The following is a 13,078-nucleotide window of genomic DNA, read 5'->3' on the forward strand; positions in this document are numbered from 1 at the left end:
AATTGAAAGATAATGTATAACATGAATAAGACAAGTGATAAACATGATGGGAAAGGTGTCAATTTTTCATTAATAATAAAAAATGATATACCATTAGCATATGAACACTCCTCAGCTTGTAATACTAGCCACCTCCTAGATCAGGGATAGTATCTAGGAATACAAAAACAAAGCAGAGGTCTCTCTATAATTCTAACTAAATGGATCTAGATCTGACTAGATCTAGCCCCTTTCCTCTTGATAGTGTCAAATTATATAGGTTCATTCTATCCCCTGGTAGAATTCATTTTGACACCTAGGGGCTTGAGAAGTTAGGAAACTTCCATAATAATGAACCCCTATCCAACTCATACACAAGCAAGTCAAGTTGATCTCCGTGTGAATGACAAAGTCTAGAAACTTTTTCTTAATTGTGTTATAGACAATTTTGTGCCTTACAGCAATAAGCATGAATTGTCAATAATCCAAGGGATCCAAAGTTCCCTAAACATGATGTTCCTACCCCTAGAGGAACAAGGTCAGCAAACCAACAGCTCTCAGATCAGTTCTCCACCTGAAAACACTCAAAAACAAGCAATCCTGAAATCAAAGCAGGTGCTCCACTAGGCTTCTGCGCTGAAACACAACTGCTCCATGGTGTACCTACGTTGCAAAGCAGGTAGAACAAAGCCCACCTGCGTTGGGCGAGTTTGGACATGTGGCACAGTGAGTCATTGCTTTGGAATCTTCCAAAAATGACACTTGGGTCAGGTATTTCGCCTTGTGATGAGTCAGAGGCTTTGTTTCTCCAAGTGGAAGCAAGGTTCACCAAGTGGACTCAAGAACTGAAGATCAACTGAAGATTAACTGAAGAGAGAGAGGACACAAGGCAGCTACACATCAGTTGCAAGCTGACTCATCCCTTCTCAATTCATCTATATATTGAGCTCTCTCCTATGAGCTCAGGAGGCTGGAATTTGGTGCAAAGTAATGATATGCTGTTGGTTTCATTCTTGAGTTATTGGGTGATTGTTTGAGAGAGGTGAAGAAGAGCAATTCTTTCTGCTGGGAGGTGTTGCTGGGTTGGAGCCTGCAATGGTTGTAATCCTCTCAGAACCTTTATTTCTTCATTAATAAAAGCTATTGAGGTTCTTCTATGTGCTCTTGTTTCAGTTATATATTGTGATGATTGCATGTTTGGTTTACACTAATCCATGAACCAGTTATGATTGCATGCCTCTTGTAGTTTCCTTCTTTGTCTTTGTGCAGGATCTCATTATAGCTGGGCGAGCAGAAGGACAAAGAGCTAGGAACAAGTAGCCAAAGAGGAGAGTTTGGATTCGACATTAAGCGCAAGGCAACGGTTAGTGCTTTCTCCATCCTCTTTTGCTTTCATAAAGAAGTAAACCTTCAGTAGTTTGTTTTACAGTTGTTGCTAAGGAACTGTCACCCTTAGAGTGGGTTAGGGTCATCCGAGTCGGATACTTTTCCCTACAACAAACTGGCGACTCCACTGGGGATCGTATCCGTTTGATTGTGTTTGTAGTATTTTGCTATTCATTTCTTGAACAAAAGAGTACCAAATCGAAAAGCTTTTGACTATATCAAAAGCGAAGTAGAGGGCAGCTACTCTTGCTCATTTTCTGAGCAAATTCATGATTTGAATAGCTGATCTACAAGGATCCTTGTAAGCTCTTAGTGATAGCTTTGCACCTTCTAAATCATCCCTTTGAGTATGCTTGACTGAATGCTTCTGATTTGAGCAAAAACCGTGCATTTTTGAGAAAATTATGACCCGGAAACTGTGAAAACGCAGCTCTCGTTTTCCAAAGCAGGTAGTACACAGGCTACCTGCTTTGCAACGCAGGTCCCGAACTAGCTACCTGCGCTGAGAGCCAGTTTGACTGTGCAGAGCCTGCGTTGACCCAAATTTGCTTAGTGCATTTGGGGTTTCCTCCTTTCTCTTGCCTGTTTTCACTTAGTTTTGCTGCTAGGTGTCAGTCTTGTGCCTGTTTTGAAACCAATATTACTTGCCATCATTCCGCCTCTGTTATATAACGAAATTGTACTTGTTCTTTGTATTTCTTACTCATTTACAATTTCCCATAACGAAAAGTAAACTAGTCATGCTTTAGGCCTCTTAGATCTGAACCTGTGTTAGGCGTTTTGCTGGTCTAAAGAGTTAGCTTGTCTGCTGTCCATAGCTGGTTAGTCGTTTTACTTTCGTTCGTATGGTTTGATTTCATGTATTTCCAGTGATTAAGCAAGTGAATCTTAAGGTGTCTTTTGATTTTGGACAAGCTTGTTTACTTTCGCTTTAAATCGAAATCAAAGTTATATAAGCACTTTCTTTTTGTATCCATCCACATTAAGAAAGGGAAAAGAAAATACATGCATTGTGCATTTTGCATTTGACTGTGTGCTTGACGATTTAGAAAAATTTGCATTTTAGTGTGTGCTCTATGATCTGTGTGAAAAGATTTGCCTTTCTTTTCCCTCAGTAGTTAAGGTTTTCAAAGTTGAAAGATTGAAAAGTTTGCTTCTCATCTTAGACTGCATTCAGGAATTTGTTATATACATCTCGTGGTGATCCTTAAAGGCAAACTGATAAGCAAGATCAACATTAAAATAAATCCAATTTACATAACAACGCTTTGTAACATAACGCAAACACATAGAGGTCTAGGTAGAGACGTGTTCCGGCGTCGTTAAACATAGTGACTGTCGATCTCTACGAAGGTGGGTGATTCCTCCTGAGAGTCGGTGGCACTAATACGGACTTGTGCTCCCACGTACCGTCGCGTATATATTGGGAGACCCCTATAGGCAATTATCCTTTATCCATAGGAAGCCATGTCGACCGCCCTACTGATCGCGATGCAGTGAACACAGCATTCACGAAGATCGACCACCCGTACCGTAAAACGTATTCTGTGGTTTCGTGAAAAGTTTGGCACACCCTCTGCCTAGAACTCCAGAGAAGTTTCTTTTGGCCTTTTTCAAACTCTATAACTGAAAAAGTCCATCCGAGCATTTGTCACTTCGGGCTCGTTAAAACATCGAAGGCGACTAGAGTCATCTTTAGCTTTTTCTCGACTCTTAAAACATGAAAAAGCAAGTTTGTGTCTAAAAGCATCGTTAATAAAACTTATTTTAAACGGAACATAATCACCTGTTATTCCCACGTTGATCTTTCAGTTGAAAAGTATGGAGCCCACCAACCAAGGAAATAACCTTGGTGGAAGTCCAAATCCCTTCTCCTCTTGGGGAGATGTTGGTGCGCCTCATATGGCCACATTGTCACTTCCAGGATTGACAATTGGCCTACCTGTATGGCTCTTTTCAACTAATGTAGTTCAGATCGCCACTAATCCTGAGCAGTCGAATCAACAGTCAGACCAGTCTAGAACTACCCACCAGCCTTCCACTTCTTATAATTCTCCCTCTGATCCTTCATCTTCACAAGGTAGAGCCGGCAAAAGTCAGCCTCCCATGGAGAAGAAGGAAAAGAAGAAGAGAGAAAAGAAGCAGAAGGGGCCTATGGCGAAGGCGACTGGGGGCAAGCAAAAGACAGCTAACAAAAACCCACACACTGCACCGACCGGGCCTAAATCGCCATGTGTCATTTGCGAAGGGGCCCACTTCCATCGTGATTGTCCTTGTATTCCCCGGATACTAAGGGACTGGTCCCCAAGATTGCACAATCCGGTAGCATCAACCTCTGGCAGTCATGTTGATTGCAGTCCGTCAACTAGCGAGAGTGAAGGACGAAGAGGGAGACCAAGATCGCCCTGTATATTGTGTGAAGGCGAGCATGCCATCCACAGATGTCCATTCTTAGATGAGGCAAAGAGAGTTTTGGAAGATCGTCCGGTTTCACCGTTACGACTTCCTCCTGGATACCAAAAACTCGCGCCTAATCCCTCGATAGTTGAAAATCCAGCTGACCCGCCCAAGTGGTCAGCTGAAGTGTTGGTCATTGAGAATGAACCTACTGAATCCAGACCAGACGAAATTCTAAAGGTCGAAATGGCAGTTGACCCGGTTCTTCCTTCAGAGGTTTCATCGTCCAATGACTCCGTCATTGAAGACCCATCTTCAAATGACACCCTCACTGAAGAGGATAAGGATGACACCGTCCATATTCTTTTTATCAACACAGACTCTGATGAGCACCAGGGCAATGCGCCCATTCCTTTATCGCAGGAAGGAACATCGTCAGGGTCGTATCCGGCCGTATATTCGGTCCCACCACCAAGCAACCTAGTTGTATCCTTTGATTGGAATCAACTAGGCAGACCCCGGTTACCAGCCAGTATCCCATTCAGAATCATAGTCCAAATCTACAGAATGGTGATGGCTGGAACTATCATTGATGAAGGGGCATCTGTGAGTATCCTTTCCTCTGTTGCTTGGAAAGCACTGGGTTGCCCGACGCTTTTACCTGAGATGAGAAATCTATCAGGTTTTGATAAAGGAACCAGTCACCCGTTAGGGATTCTCCCCAATGTTCTGGTTACATTGAAAGGGAAAACAGTTCGAATGAACATCATGGTCGTCCAGGGACCCTTGGCATATAACTTACTCCTTGGACGAGACTATATATATTGCATGGAGGCAATAGTGTCCTCACTCTTTAGAGTCATGTGTTTTCCGCACGAAGGAAGGATGGTCCAGCTAGTAGACCAACTTTCATTTCCAGGATCACGCATTGCAAATAGTCAAATACCATCCCTTAACGGTTTATTCTCTCAAGGAATGCCACCGCCCCCGGTTCTACTTCCCGATGAATGCGAGTAATTCGGAAAGAAAGAACTGGGACCCAGGGGGCATGCACCCTGGCCTGCCTCGGGCAGAGAAAACCTTAGGTATAAAGTTAATTTCCGCAGGAGGATGGACTAGTCCGTACCCCGTCCGGCAGAGGAAGAGAGGGTTGTTCTAGGATAAAATTCTTTTGTCAAAGTTATGTGAGCGAAGCAATCGCTCCCTTTGTCTAAAGAAGTGGGCTCTCCTAAGGAGGGGGTCTATTTGTGGCAGCAAGAAGCCACCATCTTTGAATGTCAAGCCTCACCCATTAAAACAAGCTGTTTTGAAGGATAAGTAGGGGCAGTCTTCAAAGAAAGAGATGAAATTGCTGCAACAAGTAGTCACCATCCTTAGCAACCTAATGATAGACATCGCCGAAAAGAGAGTTTAGTTTGCGGCAGCAAACAAAACCATTTTTCAGATAATAAGTAAGAGATGGCAGAATCTCGAAATTATACTTTATACCTGGGGGCATGCAAACCTTTTGGAGTGCAAGCATGGGACGACTATTTATTTTTTTTAAATTTTTAGGTCCTCCCTTTAAACCTGTAGGTCTAACCCGTTAAACTCGTAGGATTAGTCGTTTCCAGCTTGCATAAAGAAAGGATGAAGGGCAAAAGTTAAAACCTACCAAATTGGAGTAATTAGTGAGGTATCGCTCCTTAAATAAGATTACCTCACCTAAAGCATTCCTTGTATTAAGACTGGTATAATTCGAGCAGTTTTAGCAATGTTCATGCTCGTTAAAAAATAAAAGCAATCATCGAGCAGTTTTTGTGCAGAAGTTCATGCTCGTTAAAAAATAAACGTAAATTGTGAGCAATCTTTCCCTAGCAGTTCAAGCTCATCCAGAAAAATGAACCGGTAAACAACCTCGAGAAATGTAACCTTTGAAAGCCATATTAAAAGCCCTTGGTCGTGTTTATATGCCATCACCTCCATCTGTTCATTTGGCCAATCGTTCACCTCCATATGTTTGTTTACCCATTTTGAGGAACAGCTGCGAAGAGTGATTTCACTTAGCCATCCTTGTGACACTGCCGTGATTGGAGAATTCCAACCTGTACCTGGAATCTGCTGCTATCCCTGTTCATCACTCGTTCCTCAAAAGATGAGTCTTCTTTGAGCTCTTTTCACTGACTCGTAAAATATGAAAAGTTTGCCGAGTTTTGGCCTTCCAGCTCGTTAAAGCGACCGGAAAGCTATCCCTCCTCTAGATTTTAATCTTTTTGGACCTGAGGGATTATTGCACAAAAAGATCGAGCGCTTGTTTGTTCGGCTCGTTAAAGCAACCGAAAATTCATCCCTTCTGTATTGTTTTAAACTTTTTCGGACTTAAGGGATTAGATGACGAAAAAGGAATTTTGGAGTTAACTTTTCGTACCTTTTCAGACTCTCTAAAAATGAAAAGGACCGAGTTTTCCTTGTCGTTAGACTCGTTAAAATGATTAAATAGCGACAAACTTGTCTTTAGACGAGAACGAGTTTCCCTATCGCTAGGCTCGTTAAAACATAGCGATGGGCTTGCCCGAAGGGCAGGTTATAGAACAAGCATATGTTATCCTCCTCAAGCTTGACAAAAATAAAGAGGTACTGGTCAGCAATGACTGGGGAAAAATTGGGAGAACCTCACAGCATTAATGGTAGCAAGTCACTCTTGAACATGACACTTTGTCCTCCGTAGCACATCGGGTTGGGTTGTTTCATTCACCGGTCGCAGAATCATGGTCCTCGCCACACCATCCACCATTGGGGTAATGCTACCAATCCATCACATCAGTGTCGTTATATGTTCAAGAGATGTGGTTCTGTAAAGAGTCAACCGTGTTCCACCCACTGCCATACATTATCCTTCATCCACTTCATGACCGCCACCCTGAATCATACATCACAGTTTGTTTTCACCTCATCATAATCACTAGCTCCGTTCCGTGTCACTGATGTGGGATTCATTAAGGCCCTCCTTTGACGGATCGCTCCTTGTCGACATCAGCTCATTATCCAAGGAGTTGATCTAGGAACACCCCCCTCAGTACTTTGAAGCTTGCATGCCTCAATGGCAAGTTTCTCACTTTCGGCGACAGGTATACATCAATGACCTTCGACCAGAAGATTTTGCATGGTGGTCGACGCCAAGTCCTTTATTCCCACCATGTAGATTGTACTGCCGTACCTTGAGGGTCATCATCCTTATCGGTGATTCCTCTCGCGCTTGTTAACGGTTTACATCATTGACCGGTAATCAAGCGATGTCTTTCCATGTTCGACTTCAAGAAATTCTCACATGGATCGACTTGTACATCGAGTGAAGATCGGAAGAGTTTGAAGACCCGGATCTAGTTTCATCCATCCTGGCTGCGATATATATTCAGGACATAAAGACATTTGATATGTACATCATTACAGCAGATGATCATCCTTCTCAAAGGATGATAATTTCGGCAGAGGAATATCAGTCTACATCAGACGATCGTCTGTTCTATGTACCAAAATGTATTTATAAAGCTGAGCATGGGAATGCCCGCCTCAGCTAGATCATGAAAAATGTATGAAAAATAATGTATTGTATTGTATCTTATTACAGGACACTTCTCAGCAGATTGAATGAACTTCGGATCCTCTCAATAAAGCATTTCACCCGATAAACGACCTCATACTTTAGGGGGCATCTGTTATAGACAATTTTGTGCCTTACAGCAATAAGCATGAATTGTCAATAATCCAAGGGATCCAAAGTTCCCTAAACATGATGTTCCTACCCCTAGAGGAACAAGGTCAGCAAACCAACAGCTCTCAGATCAGTTCTCCACCTGAAAACACTCAAAAACAAGCAATCCTGAAATCAAAGCAGGTGCTCCACTAGGCTTCTGCTCTGAAACACAACTGCTCCATGGTGTACCTACGTTGCAAAGCAGGTAGAACAAAGCCCACCTGCGTTGGGCGAGTTTGGACATGTGGCACAGTGAGTCATTGCTTTGGAATCTTCCAAAAATGACACTTGGGTCAGGTATTTCGCCTTGTGATGAGTCAGAGGCTTTGTTTCTCCAAGTGGAAGCAAGGTTCACCAAGTGGACTCAAGAACTGAAGATCAACTGAAGATTAACTGAAGAGAGAGAGGACACAAGGCAGCTACACATCAGTTGCAAGCTGACTCATCCCTTCTCAATTCATCTATATATTGAGCTCTCTCCTATGAGCTCAGGAGGCTGGAATTTGGTGCAAAGTAATGATATGCTGTTGGTTTCATTCTTGAGTTATTGGGTGATTGTTTGAGAGAGGTGAAGAAGAGCAATTCTTTCTGCTGGGAGGTGTTGCTGGGTTGGAGCCTGCAATGGTTGTAATCCTCTCAGAACCTTTATTTCTTCATTAATAAAAGCTATTGAGGTTCTTCTATGTGCTCTTGTTTCAGTTATATATTGTGATGATTGCATGTTTGGTTTACACTAATCCATGAACCAGTTATGATTGCATGCCTCTTGTAGTTTCCTTCTTTGTCTTTGTGCAGGATCTCATTGTAGCTAGGTGAGCAGAAGGACAAAGAGCTAGGAACAAGCAGCCAAAGAGGAGAGTTTGGATTCGACATTAAGCGCAAGGCAACGGTTAGTGCTTTCTCCATCCTCTTTTGCTTTCATAAAGAAGTAAACCTTCAGTAGTTTGTTTTACAGTTGTTGCTAAGGAACTGTCACCCTTAGAGTGGGTTAGGGTCATCCGAGTCGGATACTTTTCCCTACAACAAATTGTGATATTTTTCTCAATTATGAAATAATTATTATTTCATAATTATGAAATTTTGACAAAATAATTATGAGAAGTTACTAAATTATGTAATTACACCCCTTTAACATGTAATAACTTCCTTGTAATACCTATATAAGTAAAATAAATGGTGAAAGGTGATGCATCCTAACCAACAACTATGTTATGTTGAACTTGGGTCCATCTCAATATAGTGGAATAGAAAATAGGTTATAACAATTGCTAACAACAAATGCACTTCCTTAGTCATGAACAACACTAAAGAGTAACAAAATACTTCCTTTGATAATCAGTGACAATGTATTTCCAACAAGGACCTACATAATACTTCCTTCAACATCAATGAATCTGCAAAAGTTCCTTTCATATCAATAACAACACATTTCCAACACAAACATAGTCAACAAAGCGTCTAGATCCATCTAATCACTCCTCAAATCCATGTATATAAGCAGTTCTCTCCATGGATCAAAGGGAAAAAGGCTAAAGATAATGAAATGTGGTTTAATTGAGAACCCACTTCTCTTTGTGATAAGCTACAAAACACACTAAACCTGATTGTGAGTTGTGGTGAGAGGAGGAGCTAGGGAAAGGACGATGAAAGGAACAAAATTGTAACTACTATTGTTATAATAAAATTATCATGCCTTCCCCCCAACAAATTGTTTTTTCTATTTTCTTTTACTATCATCTTTGTGCAAGGACCCTTTAGTATGGATTCTAGAAAGGAGGGTTGACCATCCATTTGTCAGTTCCCTATAATGCATTCATAACAAGTGAAAATAATGGACTATTCCTTGATATCTCTTAAATAATGAAAACAAAAAATTATATTTACTTTAATCACCCTTCCTATTGTAAGATAAATGGTTGAATAAACTGTACATCAATATGTCAACCTGAGTGTAATGTCACCCCCTCCTAACCCCAACCCAGACAAAGGGTAGATTGAGGTGGTTACTATGCTGACCCAACCTCCAAGGTGTAGTTATAGAGATGGGGATGAAATTTTCTAACATGTTTCAACTTCCTCATAACTTAAGACAAATAACATCATTATGTGTGTCTCATCAAGGCCTTTCCAATGACATAAGTCTCACCTCAATATGACTTACATATGAAGACACATGGCCATTCAAATATAAGCCATTTTAAAACCTTTCCACATCATTACTAACTTCCACATGGAAATTGTATAGATCCCCACGTGGCACTTGATGTTCCTACTCTGCCACCCTAGATAGACCAATATGGATAGGTGTTCCCTTCGAGAAAATTAGAGGTTGGACTACTCCAATTCTGTGTCTTATTAAACTTGACAGTGAGGTCCAATCTCTAACCCCTAACCTACGGGTTGGATTGACATTCATCTGGGAACGTGTCGCTTTGGCCTTGACCAGCTGACCCAAACCTAGTGGACCATCCTAACCATTGACATGGGGCATTTGGCTTAACCTAGCTCGACTCCCAACTTGCAGGTCCCACTAAAGGCTTACACCTGCACATTTTAGATCGGTCACAACTTCTCTCAAGGCCCAACCTTTCCACCGATCTTTCGGCCCCCGACTTGTTGGGTCCTACAAGAGACCTCAAGCTTGACCTTCAAGATTTTAACACTTAGATAAATTTCACGAGTTCTACTTGGTTTACAAAGGCACTGCAACATACGACTAACTCGCTAATGATACAAGAGTTCCAAGATGAAACTTGGAAAAATTCATGTCCAACAAGATACGCCCCATGAGATGCACTCAAGGGTATCTCTTCAAAATTATAGGGAACTTGAGAAGCTCCCTCACACATCATAACAATACAGTTCTTTTAAAAATTTGGCTCACATACATAGAGAAATTAAAAATAAATAAATCAACAACTCATACTTGTAAAATTAGTGAAAGAAAACACAGTAATTCATGCTAATGCAACATTTATAGAAAATCAACTATTTTCCTGACATATTTATAGGAAATGTAATGTCGATTAGCACAAAGGAAATCACATTCCTCATTAACAGTATAAGCATGTGGCTATCACAATGACCAGTACCAAAATATTAAAATATAATAAGTATGAGAAAACAATTATCTTATACAACCAAATAAACAATAACATGAGATCGGGACTTCGAATCTCTGCCCAACCATAGATGAACTACATCGCTATTACTTGTAGCTATCACCTTCAAGATAGATTCCAAAGCTTGAGGTGTAGTGATTTCAGATGGAAACTTAAAAAAAAACAACTAAAACAAGATGTCTCAAGGCCGCTCTACCTTCATCCATCAGCGACATCAATTTCCACTCAGCCCTCTCAAACTTTTCATACATTATGATCATCCATGCTAGGACATCATAGTATCAAGATTTTAATTCACTTTTAGGAGGCGAGAGTCCAAAATAAGGAAGGTTCATCAATGGATAAGTTACTTATGGGTAAAGAAATCACTCTCTAGGTGGTTCATCCGCGAGTCTAACACCAGAGCTTTATCGAGAAGGAAGCTTTTGGTGGTTTGTCAACCATCACAAGCACTTGCGTGAATATTCCCTTCTCAATATGTTCATCAATCCACAAGCCCCCAGTGGGTTCTTTAACCCTATTGACAAGCCATTTCTCTCTACAATGATCGTACCCAACAAGCCTCTGTGAGGGTTCCTCAGATGGTTTACAAACTCTCCAAATATTAACAACAACAAACTATGATGTCACGTTGTTTGTTATCTATTATCACCTCTAACCCTTAAGGAATGGTTCCTTTCTCATAACAGAATCCAAGCAAATAACCTTTTCACTATTTTTGCACATTCCTACAGAGATTCTTCTCTCTATATAACCTTTTTTGTGTGCCTCCATGAGTGTGTGTCTGAATGAATGAATGTATGAATGTCCTCCTTCCTTTTCTAATAGAATAACTTCCCATATTTTCCATGATGACACAACAGTAAAATTCCTTGGACAACACAACCCATGATGCCTTTAATGTTTTTTCCTCTTCCTTTCTTATGGTTGGAGCTTAAAGGACACTTAGACCTGTCCTTATTTCTTCATTTAATTTATGGCATAGCTAGCCCCATTTAAAACTACTCAACCAACTAGAATTTATGTTTAAAACAATAATTCCATCAAGCAATCAAATTTGTGTTCCTCTCTTATCATTTTAAATAATGACAATTAGTTACAATGAGACAAATATTAATTAGGGGATATCATAGTCCCATCCAAAAGTATTAACCAGGATATGTCACAGTCCCTTCCCCCTTGAGGAGGAACACCATCCTTAGTGTTCAATAGCCATTTACAAGAAAACATTATTTAGATAAAGCATTGTTGTATGTAGATTTATATACATAGATTTGTACAACATTTACATTATATTTACATTTTCCTTACTCAAAAAACTAAGAAGGGATATGTTTCCTGCATCAGTTCAACCATTTCCCACATGGCTTCCTCAGGACAAAGTGCCTCCATTGCACTTTGACATGCTCTATTACTAGGTTCTATAGTGTGATCTATCTTTGATCCAAGATGAATAGAGGTTCTGGTTGGAACTCAACCTCTAGTTCTACCTATAACACAGACCAATCAATCACATGATTGGCATATTACACTTATCGTTTAAGAAATTAAACATGAAAAACATCATGCACTATAATTGTTGGTAGTATAGCCAACATATATGCCACCAACCCTATCCTTTTGAGCACTTCAAATGGACCACAAAATCATGGTGCCATCTTAACACATGTCCCAAATTTTAAGGAACTGTTATTGGGTTTAACTCGTAGGAAAACATGTTCCCCAAGTTGGAACTCTTTGTGAATTCTATGTTGTTGGAATTATGAATTTGGTGTTGTCCTTGATGATAACCTACTCTGATGTCTACCCTATCTTGATGATAGATACTTTCATAGATTATATGGGTTGATGTGCAAAGTGCATAATTGATGTGCTTGATTAGAGTGGGATAGTATGTTTGATGGAATATGTCCTATTATTATGCCTACATGGAAGATCAACCTCGATGTTTTTCTACATGATAGTATTAGATGTTGATGTGATATGTCACTTTGATGGTTGAATGGTTGAGTTATAGATCCTGAAATCAATTGTGTAGGTGTTAAATACCATAAGGAAGAAATTGGTCAAGCTCTCGCCTTAGCAGAGAAGGCTTTGTCCATTGCTCTACCCCAACCACACAGAGGAGGGCTTATGAGTGTTTTTAGCTAGCTCCAGTTGCATGTAATTAGTTCTATGCGTGTGATTCAAGGGATCCCAACCACATGGAAGAGAGCTTGTGGGTGTGGTTAAGCCTGTAGGGTGAAAAAGGTAAAAAAACAAGCACAACAACCAGGGTTTATCCCATACAATTTGTGCGCAATATGGAATTGATCTAGTCAACAAGTTGGTAAAATAATATAATGGTTATTTTTATTGTGATTGGTGGAATTCCTTAGTTTTTTTGCATGGTATGAGGGATATTGAATAGCTATATACAGGAGGTTGATCTAGAGAAATTTGTGTGTAATTGTTGAGCTAT

Source organism: Pinus tabuliformis, chromosome Q (assembly GCF_031772625.1).
Source record: "Pinus tabuliformis cultivar Carrire ecotype Pingquan chromosome Q, CPIR1, whole genome shotgun sequence".
Classification (NCBI taxonomy): domain Eukaryota; kingdom Viridiplantae; phylum Streptophyta; class Pinopsida; order Pinales; family Pinaceae; genus Pinus; species Pinus tabuliformis.